The sequence below is a fragment of the Rousettus aegyptiacus genome, unplaced genomic scaffold (genome assembly GCF_014176215.1).
Source record: "Rousettus aegyptiacus isolate mRouAeg1 unplaced genomic scaffold, mRouAeg1.p scaffold_m13_p_4, whole genome shotgun sequence".
NCBI classification, from domain to species: domain Eukaryota; kingdom Metazoa; phylum Chordata; class Mammalia; order Chiroptera; family Pteropodidae; genus Rousettus; species Rousettus aegyptiacus.
Window position 1 is genome coordinate 50,082,534 of NW_023416307.1, and position 13,991 is coordinate 50,096,524.

At 38.2% G+C, this 13,991-nt stretch overlaps 1 long non-coding RNA gene across 1 annotated transcript; it reads left to right on the plus strand.

Moving 5' to 3' along the window:
* The first annotated feature begins 3,402 nt into the window (after positions 1 to 3,402).
* On the plus strand, positions 3,403 to 6,544 carry LOC118601760. The gene is made up of 2 exons (XR_004950575.1): positions 3,403 to 4,432; positions 5,201 to 6,544. It is a non-coding gene; the product is annotated as an uncharacterized LOC118601760 (long non-coding RNA).
* The last annotated feature ends 7,447 nt before the right edge of the window (positions 6,545 to 13,991 follow it).

Consider the following 13,991-nt stretch of genomic DNA (forward strand, 5'->3'; position numbering starts at 1 on the left):
AGATGTAGATGATATATTTTAAAAATTGACCTCAGTTTGTTTTCCCCTTTCACTATTACAAACAAGTGCCACAGCAAATAACCTTGTATATTCTCTATTTTGCACATGTGCACAACTATAAATAATGCCTAGAGGGTAATTGCAGGGTATGTGCATTCTAAACTTTGATATTGCTATATTCTCCTCCGAAGAGGTTTGTTCATTCATTTGTTGTATATGCTGGGGATGCAGCAGCATATACAACAAAGTCCTTTCCTTTACAAGGTTTACAGTCTGGTTGGAGAGGAGAGACAAACATAAATGCATACAGTAATGTCATATGGTAAGTGCTTAGAATTAAAAATTGGGCAAAAAGAGAACTATGAAAGGGTTGGAAGCCACTGATTTTGATAGAGTTATCAGAGAAGGCCTCACTTAAAGAGGTGACATTTGAACAAAGGCCTAAAGGAGGTAAGGAAAAATTGATGTGCATTTCAGAGGTAGTGGAGAAAGATAAGTGTATAGGCCCTAGAGCTGGAGTGTGCTTGGCATATTTGAGGGAGAGTGAGGGAGCCAGTGTGGCTAATACTGATTGAGCAAGAGAAAAATCATAGGAAATGAGGTTGGAGTATATTTTACCAAGGCATAGTACTTACCATAAAGGTTGTAGCAACTTAAACTGTCAGCAATACATGAGAGTACCTGTTTTCCCTACATACTTATCAATAGAGAATATTATCAAACTTGTAGATCTTTGCCAGTTTTATAACTTAAAAGTGGGATCTCATTTCTTTTATTATGAGTGAGACTGAATATAAGAGGTATTTTTAATGGAATAACATGTCCTTTGCTCACTTTTTTATTGGGTTACTGGTCTTTTTCTTACTAATTTGTAAAAAGTTCTTTATTAAGGAAAAGAGTCCTTGGTCTATGACATGAATGCAGATATTTCTACCTGGTTATTTTTTTTTAACTAGTTCATGATATTCTTTACAGGCAGATTTTTTTCAAATTCAATTGGTCAGCATTTTTTCTTTGGTTCTGCATTTGTGTCATAGAGGCATTTCTCACTCCAAAATTTTTTTTAATCCTATGATTTTTTTTTCTATGCAGGAATTTATTTTGGTGTAAAATGTGAGGTGTAATTCCAACTTTACTTTTTTCCAGATGCCCAGGCAACACCTCTATCTATTGAATTAACTATCTTTTCTCCCTTTGATTTGAAATGCATGCTTTATCATATGCTAAGTTCCCATGTGTGTCAAAATTAGGTATCTTTTGATTATGTTAATGTCATCTGCAGCACACTTCCCGATCCCTGATTTTTTTGATGTTTTTGTACACATCTCATGTGTTCATTAAATTAAAGATACAAAATGACCCATAGCTTTTGCCTTTGAGATGTTAACAGTTTAGCCACCAAAGCAACTACACTGGCATATGTGAGATAGAAGTACTGACTACATAGAGCTAGAGCAGAAGGGGGAGATCATGTGAGTTGAGCAGTTGTTGGGGGCGGAGGGGTTCTCCATGTATCTTGTCCAAAGTTAATTCTGCTGAGCTCTTTTAAATTTTTTTCCATTATAAAATTAAAACATATCCAATATTCTTTATTTTTAAAATGTAGACAAATACTAGAGTATAAAATGAAACAAGAAAATTCTCCCTTCATCTTCCTCCCTCAATTCTCACTCTACAGAGAAATTGGTTTCCCTAGAGGACTCTGGATTCCATCATCTTTTCTGGACTTGCTTCATCAATTATTCTTTTCCTCTGCCCCTGTCTTTCTCATTTCAGCTTCATTCTCTGCAGGCCCATTCTCTGCAATCTGTAAATATACATAAGACCTTGCCGTATTAAGAAGGAAGGAAGAAAAGGAAAGGAAGGGAAGGGAAGGGAAGGGAAGGGAAGGAAAGGGAAGACTCGCTATAACCTTGGGTTTTTTTTTTTTAGCTAATTATCTAATCAAATTTTATCTCATCTAGTTGTGAAATAAATCTGTCCCGCCCCTCCGCTGCCACTCACCCACCCAGAGCAGATCTGGCTCTCATCCAGTTCTAGATAGAAATGGATGCTCAGCCTACAAGCTCAGTGCTTTAAGAGCTGCCTTGAAAATTTAGTTTGGCCCTGGGTTATCCTGAGTCTGTTGGATCCTTAAGAACCTCTGGTTCACTGAGTAGTGTAGGTTTGTTCGCATGTGAACTTGGGAATGAAATTCATTTTAGACCTGTTAGTGTACTGTACTCTAAACCAAAGATTGTATATAAATCCCTGGGTCAGCCCAAGAATTGACCTAAAGGGCTTTTCTATCTACCAATGAAGCAAATTTGTATCAAGTACCCTCTATGTCAAGGTAGTGTGAGTGGTCACCTTAAATATGTCCTGAGAGATTCACCATATCTATCTCTTTTTACTTTCGTAGTTATTTTGCTCATAAAAATTTCTGTAAGTATTTAATCATCTATCTAATATTTTGACAAGGGTAGTGGGTGAAAGGGAAGGCCATTGGATTCGGCAACTAGGTCTCTGTTAATATTCAGGAATGAAGGTTGAAAGGAGCAATTAGGATAGGAGTTATTGGATATTTTAAAAATGAAACAGAGTCCTAAATGAAAAAGTTAAAACTACACAACTTTTAGAAGAAAATAAAGGAGAAAATTTTCATGACCTTGCTGCCTAGCTCAGGCTGCTACAACAAAATACCACAAACTAGGCTGCTTATAAATAACAGAAATTTATTTCTTACAGTTCCGGAGACTGGAAGTTCAAGATCAGTGTGCCAGCCTGGTCAGTTTCTAGTGATAGCCTTCTTCCAAGTTATAGACTTTCAACTTTTGTAATATCCTCACATTATAGAAAACAGAACAGGCAAGCTCTCTTATGATTTTAAAGGGCACTAATCCCACGCATGAGAGGTCCACCCTTATGATTTACCGAAACCTAATTACTTCCCAAAGGCCTTACCTCCTAATATGTTGGCGGTTCAGGGTTTCAACATATGAATTCCGGGAGGACATTTAGTCCATAACGTTTGGATTAAGCAAAGAGGCCTTAGAATCGAAATTGAAATCATGATCTATAAAAGAAAAAAAACTGATATGTTGGACTTCACCAAAATATTTAAATTTTGCACTCCAAAGACAACATTGAGAACATAAAAAGAAAAATCGGCAGACATGTATCTGAAAAAGAATTTGTATCCAGTACATACAAAGAACTATTACAAATCAATAATGTGAAGAGAAAGCACCCAATTTTAAAATGAGCAAAAGATTTGATTTGCAGACATTTCACCAAAGACATGCAAATGATTAATAAGCACGTGAAAAGATGCTCAACATTATTAGCTATTAGGGAAATGCAAATTAGAACTACAATGAGATACTACTATATACCTACTGGAATGTCTATAATTTAAAAAGACAGATAAGTGTTAGGATGTGGAGAAATTGGAATGTTCATATATTGCTGGTAGGAATGTAAAATGGTGCAACCACTTTGAAAAACTTTGGAGAAAATCTGGAAGATTCTTAAAAAGTTACACATAAATTTACTATACTACCCAGCAATTCTGCCCCAGGAATCTACACAAGAGAAGTGAAAACATTTGTCTATCCTAAGACATGTACTTGAATGTCCATAACAGTATTATTCATAATAGCCTAAAAGTGGAAACACTCCAAATATGCATCAATTGGTGACTAGGGAAACAAAATCAGTAGCATCCATACAATAGAATTCAGCAATAAAACATTTTACTAAGTAAAAGAAGTTGTACACAAAAGACTACATATTGTATGATCCACTTACATAAAATAGCCAAAAAAAGCAGCTCTATAGAGACAGAGAGCAAATTAGTGGTAGCCTGGGGCTGAGATTGAGGAAGGCAGATTGACTGCAAATGGGCACGAGAGATATTTTTGAGGTAACGGAAACACTCTAAAAGTGGATTGTGTGATGTTTGCACAATTCTTTAAATTCACTAAAAATCATTGATTTGTGCACTTAAAAATAGGTGAATTTTATGAATATATTGAAGTTTATGTTATACTTCAATGAAGATATTTAAAAAACAGGAAACAAGAAATAGAATCAATGTCTACAGATAACTTGTCCTAAGAATCAACAAGAAGATTAAAGGTATGTGTAAAACCTTTTTGAACCCATATAGAGATAGAGACTGAAAAAAAGGTGGGAGAAGGGATAGGATAAATGTATTTATTCAATAAACACTTTTTGAGTATTTATTCTCTGGAAGCTCCCCAGGACATCTCAAAAGGGACAGCTTTAAAGGAAATGGAAGAACAGGAGAGAAGACATATAAACCACTTATTTCAAGGGCGCATTGAGGTTTATGATTTTGGTCTTCCCAATGAAACAAGCAGAGCCATCTCATTACAGTGAAACTGAAGAGGGGCTAGTGGTGATAATGAAGAATTAGTGAAAATGAGAGGTAAGTAGGACCTTTGTTCAGACAGAATGGTGAGGTTGGATGTGTTCAACCTAAATGAAGAAAGTAGACTGGGAGTCAAATGAAAATCTACAATCTAGGAGTTAACACACTAAATAATATCCCCCCCATCCTCACTTACTCTTTTCTAAAAACAAATTAACAAAAGAATTTCCCATGGTCAAACTTACAAGCTCAAAAACTTTAGCTTTTATGGCTTTAAGTCCTCTCCATGGCTCACCATTTCACACAATAGCAGATATGGTTGATTACCTACCCAACATCCTCTTTCCCTTCACTGCCTGCAGAGGCCCAGTATTGTCTGTTTGGATATAACTCCTCCCACATAAGGCTCAGATCCAGAGGCAAATCCTGATTGGTCTCAATAAATCCCAATGGTCCCATTTAATTGTCTATGATTGGTTTAGAGATGGGTATGTACCCATTTCTAGCCAATGAGATGTGAAGGGGGATATACAAGGACTTGTGGAAAAAATGTCCTCTATTTGTTGGATAAAAGAAAAGTCTCCTCTATTTCTCTGGACATAGTTGTATCTAAATGTGACACTTGGAAATACTGCAGTTATTTCGTGGCCAGCCTGAGGATGTGCTAATCATTAATGAGGGCAGAACAAAGAAACAGAAAGATGGAGCCAGAGCCCTGGCATACTGCGCCTGTATCTGCCCCACCTTTGAACATTTCGTTATATGAAATAACAAATTCCCCCATTTTTAAAGCCAATTTAAATTGATGTTTTTCTATTTTTGCAGCCCAAAAAAATTCCTGTTAAGAAAAGAACAAGCCTCTTCCATTGGTTTCTTCCATTTCTGGACCTAATATGGCCCATCGGTGTTTCAAGGATAAGCCCAGAGACCTCTGGGAAGAGATTGATACCAAGGACAGAGCAAAGCATAAGGGACTGAGGAAGGCCAGACAATTGTCAAGGGCCACACAAAGCAGTGGACTTTGGAATCTAAAGCCGGATGGAATCCTATGGATCCAGGAGGAAGCTGAGTCACATGGGAGGGACTGAGCACTGAAAAGTACTGGAAGGGTGACATCAGAAGGCAGGTCTGGCAAGTTATGACCGGTGAGCTTGGGAGAAAGCAATAAAGCAACTTGATCTGAGAAGAAAAATGCTGAGTTAAGAGATCTCAAAAGTTTAGCAAGTCCTGGTGCTGCTGACATCTAGCATCAGAACTTTCCAGATCAAGGCTGATAGAGAAAGGGAAGTCCATAAAACAAACAAACAAAAAAGTTGTGGAGTCTTGAGATTAAGTAAGTAGTCTGGATGAGCAACAGCTCAAATATTGAAAGACCTGGAACACTAAGGAGGGGCACAGGGGAGGAGAAAATCAGCCAGATTCTAAAGTTTTTTGGGTAAGTGTAAAATGCTTACTATAGTTTTGGGTAATTGCATCAATAATTTGAAGAAGAAAATATAGAAGAATGGAATTAACAGTAGATATTTAGAAAGAGGAAGAGGAAAAGTACAGAGGAGAAAAGTGAGAAAAGGTTAGAGGGCTGTTTTCTTTAAGTCAGAAAAATTTCTATATGTGCTCTACACTAGTAAAGAGAGAGAGAGAGAGAGAGAGAGAGAGAGAGAGAGAGAGAGAGAGAGAGAGAGAGAGAGAGAGAGAGAGAGAGAGAGACCCAAAATTGATAGAACATTTTCAAGACAGACAAGATATTCTTTAAATTGAATGAATGCTCCTTGTCCCCAACCTAAATATGAACACCCTAATGAATGATTATAGGTACAGGAACCTTTCAGTTTTTCAGTTTCTGATAGGAATTCAGGTTAGGGCTGCCTTCTTGACCTTGACCTTGTTAATAGTAGCCTCATGTAGATGGGACAGCAAAATTAACATATGCCTCAATACTTAAAAGGAAATTTTAACCAGAGCCAAGCATCTGTCATCACTACTATTAGATGTTTGCTGATTTTATTGTCCCTTTTCTCCGTTATTAAATATAGGCTTCTACATAATTTCCACATATTTGGTTCAATGCATTCTCTACCAACAAGAAACCTAGAGGTATCTGTTATTTCTGGTAATGAATCATAGAAATGAAATTGATCAATTAAAATCCTAATTATAATTTTCAAAGTTCATTGTATCCAAAACTTCTAATCTCTTCCCTCACTATGTCCTTTTCCCTTCACTCTACACAAATACTCATCCTGAAATTAGTTTTCAACTAGTAACAAAAGTTTTCAGAGACTTGTGTTTTCTCTTTCTCATATCCACTGTTTATTATTTGAGGAGTACTAACACACTACAAAGCAGGTAAAAGACTAACAAGAAATATGTATAAACTTTGTATAAAACGTACATAATTTATATAAAATATGTAATATATGTAAAAGTATATAACCTTTCAAAAAAATTTCCTGGCTTTATTGAAATATAATAGACAATTCATTGCTTGTATTTACATTGTATAATTCAATGAGTTTTTTTTTTTCAATTATAGTTGGCATACAATAATATGCCATTTTCAGTTGTACAACCTAGTACTCAGGGATCCACATAACTTGCAAAGCAGTCACCCCACTAAATCTCGTGCCTCTCTTTCCCCTTACATATTTATTAATTATTAACCATCTTCCTCAAACTACATCTTCCCCATGATACTCTACATCTCCATGTCTATTCTGCAACTATCCATTTGTATCTCTTAATCCCTTTGCCTTTTTTCCCCAGTCCCCAAACCCCCTCCCATCTAGTAGCCCTCAAAATATTCTCTGTATCTATGCTTTTGTTGTCGTTGTTTATTTGTTCTTTAGATTCCACATGTATGCGAAATCACGTGGTATTTGTCTTTCTCTATCTGACTTCATTTAGATAGAGTCCATCAAGGCAATATCTTTTTCCATCCCCTTCCTTTTAGTCTCTGTGTGTCTTTTAATCTGAAGTAAGTCTCGTAGGCAGTGTGTGTAGGGGTCTTGTTTTCTTAACCATTCAGCCACTCTATCTTTTCGTTGGAGCACTTAATTCTTTTTCATTTGAAGTACCTGTTGATAGAAATGTAGTTATTACCATTCTTTATTTCTGTTTTTGATACATGCTTTTCCTTCTTAAAGAAGTCCCTCCAACATTTCCTGTAATATTGGCTTAGTGTTGATGAATTCCTTTAGCTTATTTTTGTGTGAGAAGCTCTTTGTTATGTCTTGGCTTCTTTTTCCTTACTATTCTTTGACTCTAAGTGATAGCTTTGCTGGATAAAGTATTCTTGATTGTAGATCCTGGGTTTTCCTCATGTCAAATATTTTGTCCTAAGCCCTTATTTCCTGCATAGATTCTTTTGAGAAATCAGTTGCCAGTCTTATGGGTGCTCCCTTGCAGATAACTAACTGCTTTTTTCTTGCTGCTTTCAAGATTCTCTCTTTGTATTTAGCCTTTGGCATTTTAATTCTGATGTCTTGATGTGGGCCTCTTTGGGTTCCTCCTGGGACTCTCTGAGCTTCCTGGGGTTGTATGCCTGTTTCCTCACCAGGTGAAGAAAGTTTCCCATTATTATTTCTTCAAAAAGCTCTTCAATGTCTTGTTTCCCTTCAGGTACCCCTGCGACATGAATATTTTTACATTTAATAGTGTCCGTAGACTCCATATTATTATTATAGTCTTGGCTTCTTTTTTCTTGCCATTCTAATTGAGTGTTCTTGGCTTCCCCATCCTCTATATAAGTAGTTCGATCCTCTTATTCATCCACTCTGTTTTCCCATCTAATATACTCTTCATCTCAGATAATGTGTTCTTCATTTTTGACTGGTTCCCTTTTATAATTTCCATTTCCATTTTTATGTTTTGTATCTCTTCATTAAAGTTCTCACTGAGTTCATCTACTCTTCCCCTAAGTCCATTGAGCATCTTTATAACCATTGTTTTGAACTCTGCATCTGTTAGATTGCTTGACTCCGTTATTTCTGGATCTCTGTTTTGTTTTCTCATATGGTTTCTGCTTCTTTGTCTTCCCATTTTGGCTGCCTTTCTGTGTCTGTTTCTATGTACTACGCAAAGCTCCTAAGTCTCCTGATCTTATTAGTGTGGCTTTGTTAAGTAAGTGTCCAGTGGCACAGTCTTTAGAGGGGTTCACCTATAGTGGAAGTTTATCCCCAGCCTGTGACCCTCTGGGGCTACCTGTTAAGATTCAGCAAGGAATCCACAGATGCTGTGATTATAGTTGCCTCAAAAGGCCACACCAGAAACTGAGGCCAGCTGCCTCCAGTGTGAGTCTAGGCACTGCTCAGCAAGGACCTGACTTTCTGAGTATATACCTGGATGTGGTTTGGGTAGGGCTGCGAGTTGGGTGTTGGTGGAGTTTTAGGGAATCCTCCGAGCAGAACAACCTCTGTTATCCAGTTTGATGACATCTCAGCTATGGAGGGGCTGCACCAGCACAACGGGAGCGAGAAGAACTCAAGAGAGTAACAATGGATACCACCAGCACTTCCATCAGGGAGAGACCCTAGCCTCTGGCCCTCACTCTGACATCTCAGTGTCCCCCTGTAAGTCCCTGGTGCCCCCTGTGCAGCAAAAACAGTGCTGGTGCTCAGAGAGAGGAGGCCCGTCACCGCAAAAGTCCGCTCAGAACATGGTCCCTTAAATTGGCATCTGCAGCTGCCACTGCCACTGCTGCAGCCTCTGTCCCACTCTGACACTTGGGACCTGGCAGCCTCACGTCCTCACCCCGTCCTACCTTCTGCCATTGCAGGGTGATTTCTTAGTTCTCTCCCTAGTTGTAGGGCTTGCTCATCTAGATCCCAGGAGATTTTTCCCTGCTGTTTGTTCCTTGTTTCTGTCACAACTTTGATTTGGTCGTCAGAGGGATAAACAGAGCCTCTATCATCTATGTCATTTTTTTTCTCCTTTTAAGAAAAATTGTCCAGAACGTACAATTAAGGAAAAAGATGAAGGCTATATGTTTTTAATTTTATACTGCATCATTGCTTAAAAGTTTTCCCAAGGATTACTTAATTTTCTGGCACAATGTATTTGTGTTTGACTTTGTTGTTTACTATTTGATTAGAGCATAGGCACTGTGAAGTTACATGTTAACTTGAAATTTTCTATCCAGTGGAAAAGATAACCTACAGGTTTATTTATCTATAAGATACTAACAACGTTTTTTTTCCATTAAAAAAAATTTTTTTTTTTTACTTAAAAATTATTGGGGTAACATTGATCAACAAAATCCAATAAGTGTCATGTGTACAATTCAACAGTATGTTGTATATATATTTCATTGTTTGTTCACCACCCCCAGTTAGATTTCTTTCTGTCACCACATATTTGACCTTTTTTACCCCATCTACCCCCCACCTTCCTTCCCTCTGGTAACCACGAGTTCACTGTCCATATCCATGAGTCTCTGTTTGTTTGTTATGTTTGTTTGTTGCTTTTAGATTTATATCCTACATATAAGAATCATTATGCAGTTTTCAATTTTTTCTGTCTGGTTTATTTCACTCAGCATGATTATCTCAAGATTTATCCATGTTGTTGCGAATGACAGTATTTCATCTCTTATAGCTGAGTAATATTCCTTTGTATATATGTACCATATCTTCTTTATCCAATCTTCTATCGTAGGATACTTTTGTTGCTTCCATGTCCTGGCCACCATGAATAATACTGCTATGAATATCAGTGTGTATATATATCTTTTAAGATAAGTGTTTTCAAGTCTATTGGGTAAACAACCAGTAGAGGGGTTGCTGGATCATGTGCTAGATCAATTCTTAGTTTTTTGAGACATCTCCGTACTGTTTTCTATAGTGGTTGTACCAATTTTCAGAGACACTAACCACTTTTGTGTCTAACCTAACAATTTTATTCTAACATTCTTTTGTGAAAGCCTACATAGTTCTTCAAAATACTTTTTGGACCAGCATTATCATTTTATTGGCTCCCTTCATCAATGAGTTAATACGTCTTAGACATGTGTTCATTTTATATTGTATAAGAGTTATGTTTCTTAATTCTTGAAATTATACTTCAACACCTGATAGCCCATATGATGAAAGCATTAACATCTTTTTAGTCTTTGGTATATTTTTGATATAATAGGCTTACATATTTCAAACTTTCAACTTTTGACATTTCCTCCTCTGAAAGGAGCTGAGAACAGGAAACAGGAAAGCGCAGAAAGCTTGAGGCAAAAGAGAAAGAGGCCAAATTGAAAAGTCAGGCAAATAAAGGACAATTACCACAAACCAAAGAGCACTCCTCTTTGGTTTCTAGCTGACTGAAGCAAGCAAGCTGTGTCACCATCTTCCCGATGCCCACTCTGGGCAGGCTCACCCTAGCACTGCTAAGTTAACAGTGGGACTCCAAAATAAGAGGGCTGGGAACCGCCCTCTGGTAGGGAAGTTTGGGAGTAAGGGTCATAGCTAGGAAAATTGTCTTGAATATATATAGCAAGCACATTGTGCATCTTAAATTCCTACCAGGCTGCCATTACCCACAGCCATAGTTCCATCTTAATAAAATGAGGACAGTCCAACTATTGCTGCTAAAATTTAAAAGAAAAAAAAAAAAAAGCCCATTACCATCAGAGGGCAGTATTTGTTTTTTAATTTATCAAAAGGTATCTCTGGCTTGGCACTAAAAGGATATTAGTAATACTTTCTTAAAATTTAAACAATGTGCCTATATTCACATCCAATGTGAGTGCTGTGGTGACCCTTCCTTAGCCTTTACATTATTTTTAAATAACTTTTTAAAAATGCTGTGTCTTCTGTGTCATGCTTAGATTCATTCATTTTAAGCACTTTATATGTGCCATTACTATTCTAGGTAATAAGGATATAGAAGAGAACAAGACAGGACCCCACCTTCAAGGAGCTCACTTTTCAGTGGGGCTAAATAAGTAAATAAGGAAAATATCATATTATCATACATATTGTGCCGATCAATTTAAGTAGAGTAATATGAGGTGAATTCTTCACTTAATCATCATTCCCTCCTGTAGAATCTGAAAAGGAAGACAAGGAAAAACATTCTATCAGCCTGATAAAGCCACAAATGCAAACTCCAAGATCATGTAACTATATCACCTGTATGACCAAATCACATTTTATAGCATTATATGCCCATTTAGTTTTATTTTTTAAATCCAACTTTATCTTTTTCTAGCTGTTTTCAATTTTTGTCCATTCCTATACTTCATTTTCTTCAAAAGCCCGATGAGATGTCACTCTAAGGAAAAGGAGCCAAAACTTACCTGTTCTGCTCCCCCTCCCTTTTGATCCAAGTCTTTTCAACCATAGCTAGCTGAGCATGAACCTTCCTTTCCTACCATGGAGTGAAGCTTACAGAGCTTGTGTGCCTAGGAGCATCTGCATGCTCAGTCATCACTGAGACTGGTGATTGAGAAATCCCTCAGAGAACAGGATACCTTCATCTTTGTCCCTTCCCCCTCACTGTCCTCATTCATAAAGTGAGATATTCATACCTGTTTTCACTGGCCCAGTGTAAAGATAAAATAAGATAGTGTATGCAAAGTACAATATCTGGCAAGGAGTATTCCCTAAGTGGAAGTTTAAAAAATATGTCTCTTGCCTTCACCTCTCTCCTAAGTTTCAGATATACATCATTGGCCATCCAGATGTACAGAAGTAACAGTAACGTTCAAGACAACAAGGCTGGGAAGTTATAGCCCTTGAAGAACAGAATCAAGGTTTTATAACATTTCGAGAGACTGAACGAAAACCAAAGGGATGAAATATTATGGAGATAAAAGTGAAGTCTAGCATTTGCATTAATAAATATATCGAGTGGAGGAGCCCAGGGTAGGAAAGCATTTGCTTCACAGTGATTACTGTGAAACAGTAGGGGTTTAACGGACAGCAGATTTAGTGTGAACACACTGTAGAGTGGCTGCCAAGGAAGTTAATGTAATCCTACGCTGCACTATTTGAGGTTTAATGTCCAGAGCAAGAGAAGGTATGGCCTATTATATGCTGCTCTGACCAGATTCTGTCCAGAGCCATGTTCTCTTTCAGGGGCTTCATTTAAAAAAGGATACTGACAAACTGGAGTATGTCCTGCAAAGAATGATCGTGTCACATGAGAATCTATTGGAAGACATGATGAGGTTTTGGCCTGGAAAAGAGAATATTGCTCTTAATGAATATTTATTTAAAGACTTTTCATGTAGAAAAAAGTAGCAATACTTCCAGAGGGAAAATCTAGGCACAGTGAGGGGAAGCTTAGGGAGCAGCTGTCACCTCAAAAGAAAGCTTTCTGAGGATCAAAGCTTCCTGCAATAGGAAAGACGACTTTGCAAAGTAGAGATCTGGCTGTCCCAGAAAGCAATCTAGCAAGACCTTAACCAGATCAGTGTTTTTCAAACTGCTTTTTATGGAGAGGCATCCCAGGGAGCTAGGGTAGGTGAAGATGGGGAGTGGTAATTGTTCCACAGTATAGAATGGAGGGAGACTAAGAAGGTGGGTACTGGACTCTTAATTTAACCATAGCAGCTCGGTTCTTTCATTTCTGAGTTATTTTCCCATCTTAGTGTTCCACTTGAGATGTTTTGTTAAGGGCTCTGCCACTAAAATCAAAAATTTAAAGCCATCAGAGATGATGGCTTTCTCACCCACTCAGGTGGTGACACAATACCCCCTCACTGTAGAGCACAGAGTACAGACTAGATAAGTCTTACCTTTGTCTGAACTCAATCACTTCTGGAGCTTTCTAAATTGTCCGCTCCCTTCCTTAAAAAAAAAGGGGGGGGGGTCTCAGTCTTTTGGTTAGTAGCCTTTGAGTCTGTAAGGCCTGACAATTTGCTGGATACCTAGCATTAACCTTTAAGCCTTTCCTCGCATGCCCCCTTCCTCCTTTGATTTGCCTCCTCATGCAGGCCTTCCTCCCATCTGGCCTCCTCCATCAGTCTCTACCTCTGGAAGAAAAGGCTTGCCCCTCAATCCAAAGGGGAGAGAAATACTGGGGTCAAGTTTCAGTCAAAACTCTAACCCTGGACATCTGTGCTCCTTCTGCTCTGGTAAGGCCCTCCAGGAGACACCTGACTACTGCAAGCCCTTGGAGGGGAGCTCACTGGATCAGAGGATCCCTTCCTGCTAGCAGGGTTTCCCAGCCACCCCAGGCTTGAGTTCTCACCAACCTATTCAGAACCTGATTACTACTATTTACACTAGGGCTTCTCAAAACAGGTTTCTCTTTATAGTTGTCATAAAAAGTTGAGCAGCTTTTTAGAAGTATAGACTCAGTCGCTCAGTCACTTTTTAAAAGTATAGACTTGGCTCTCCTGAATCAGAATCTCCCAGGGCGTGATCTAGGAATCTGTATTTGTCACGAGCTTCCCAAAGGGACCCCACTTGGGAGCCACTGGTCTCTACTACTCACTTTGGCACTGAGAGCTCACCTTACCTTGCACAATTATTGCCTTAATGAGGCATCTCATCTTTCCTTAAAGTGAAGGACTGTGTGTCACTTGGGCTTGTTCCTCCATGTCCTACCATCAGCTCCAGATGGCAGCAGCTGACAGCGGAGTAGAGCATGAGTAACACCTGGAGTCCTCTTCACTCCCTTT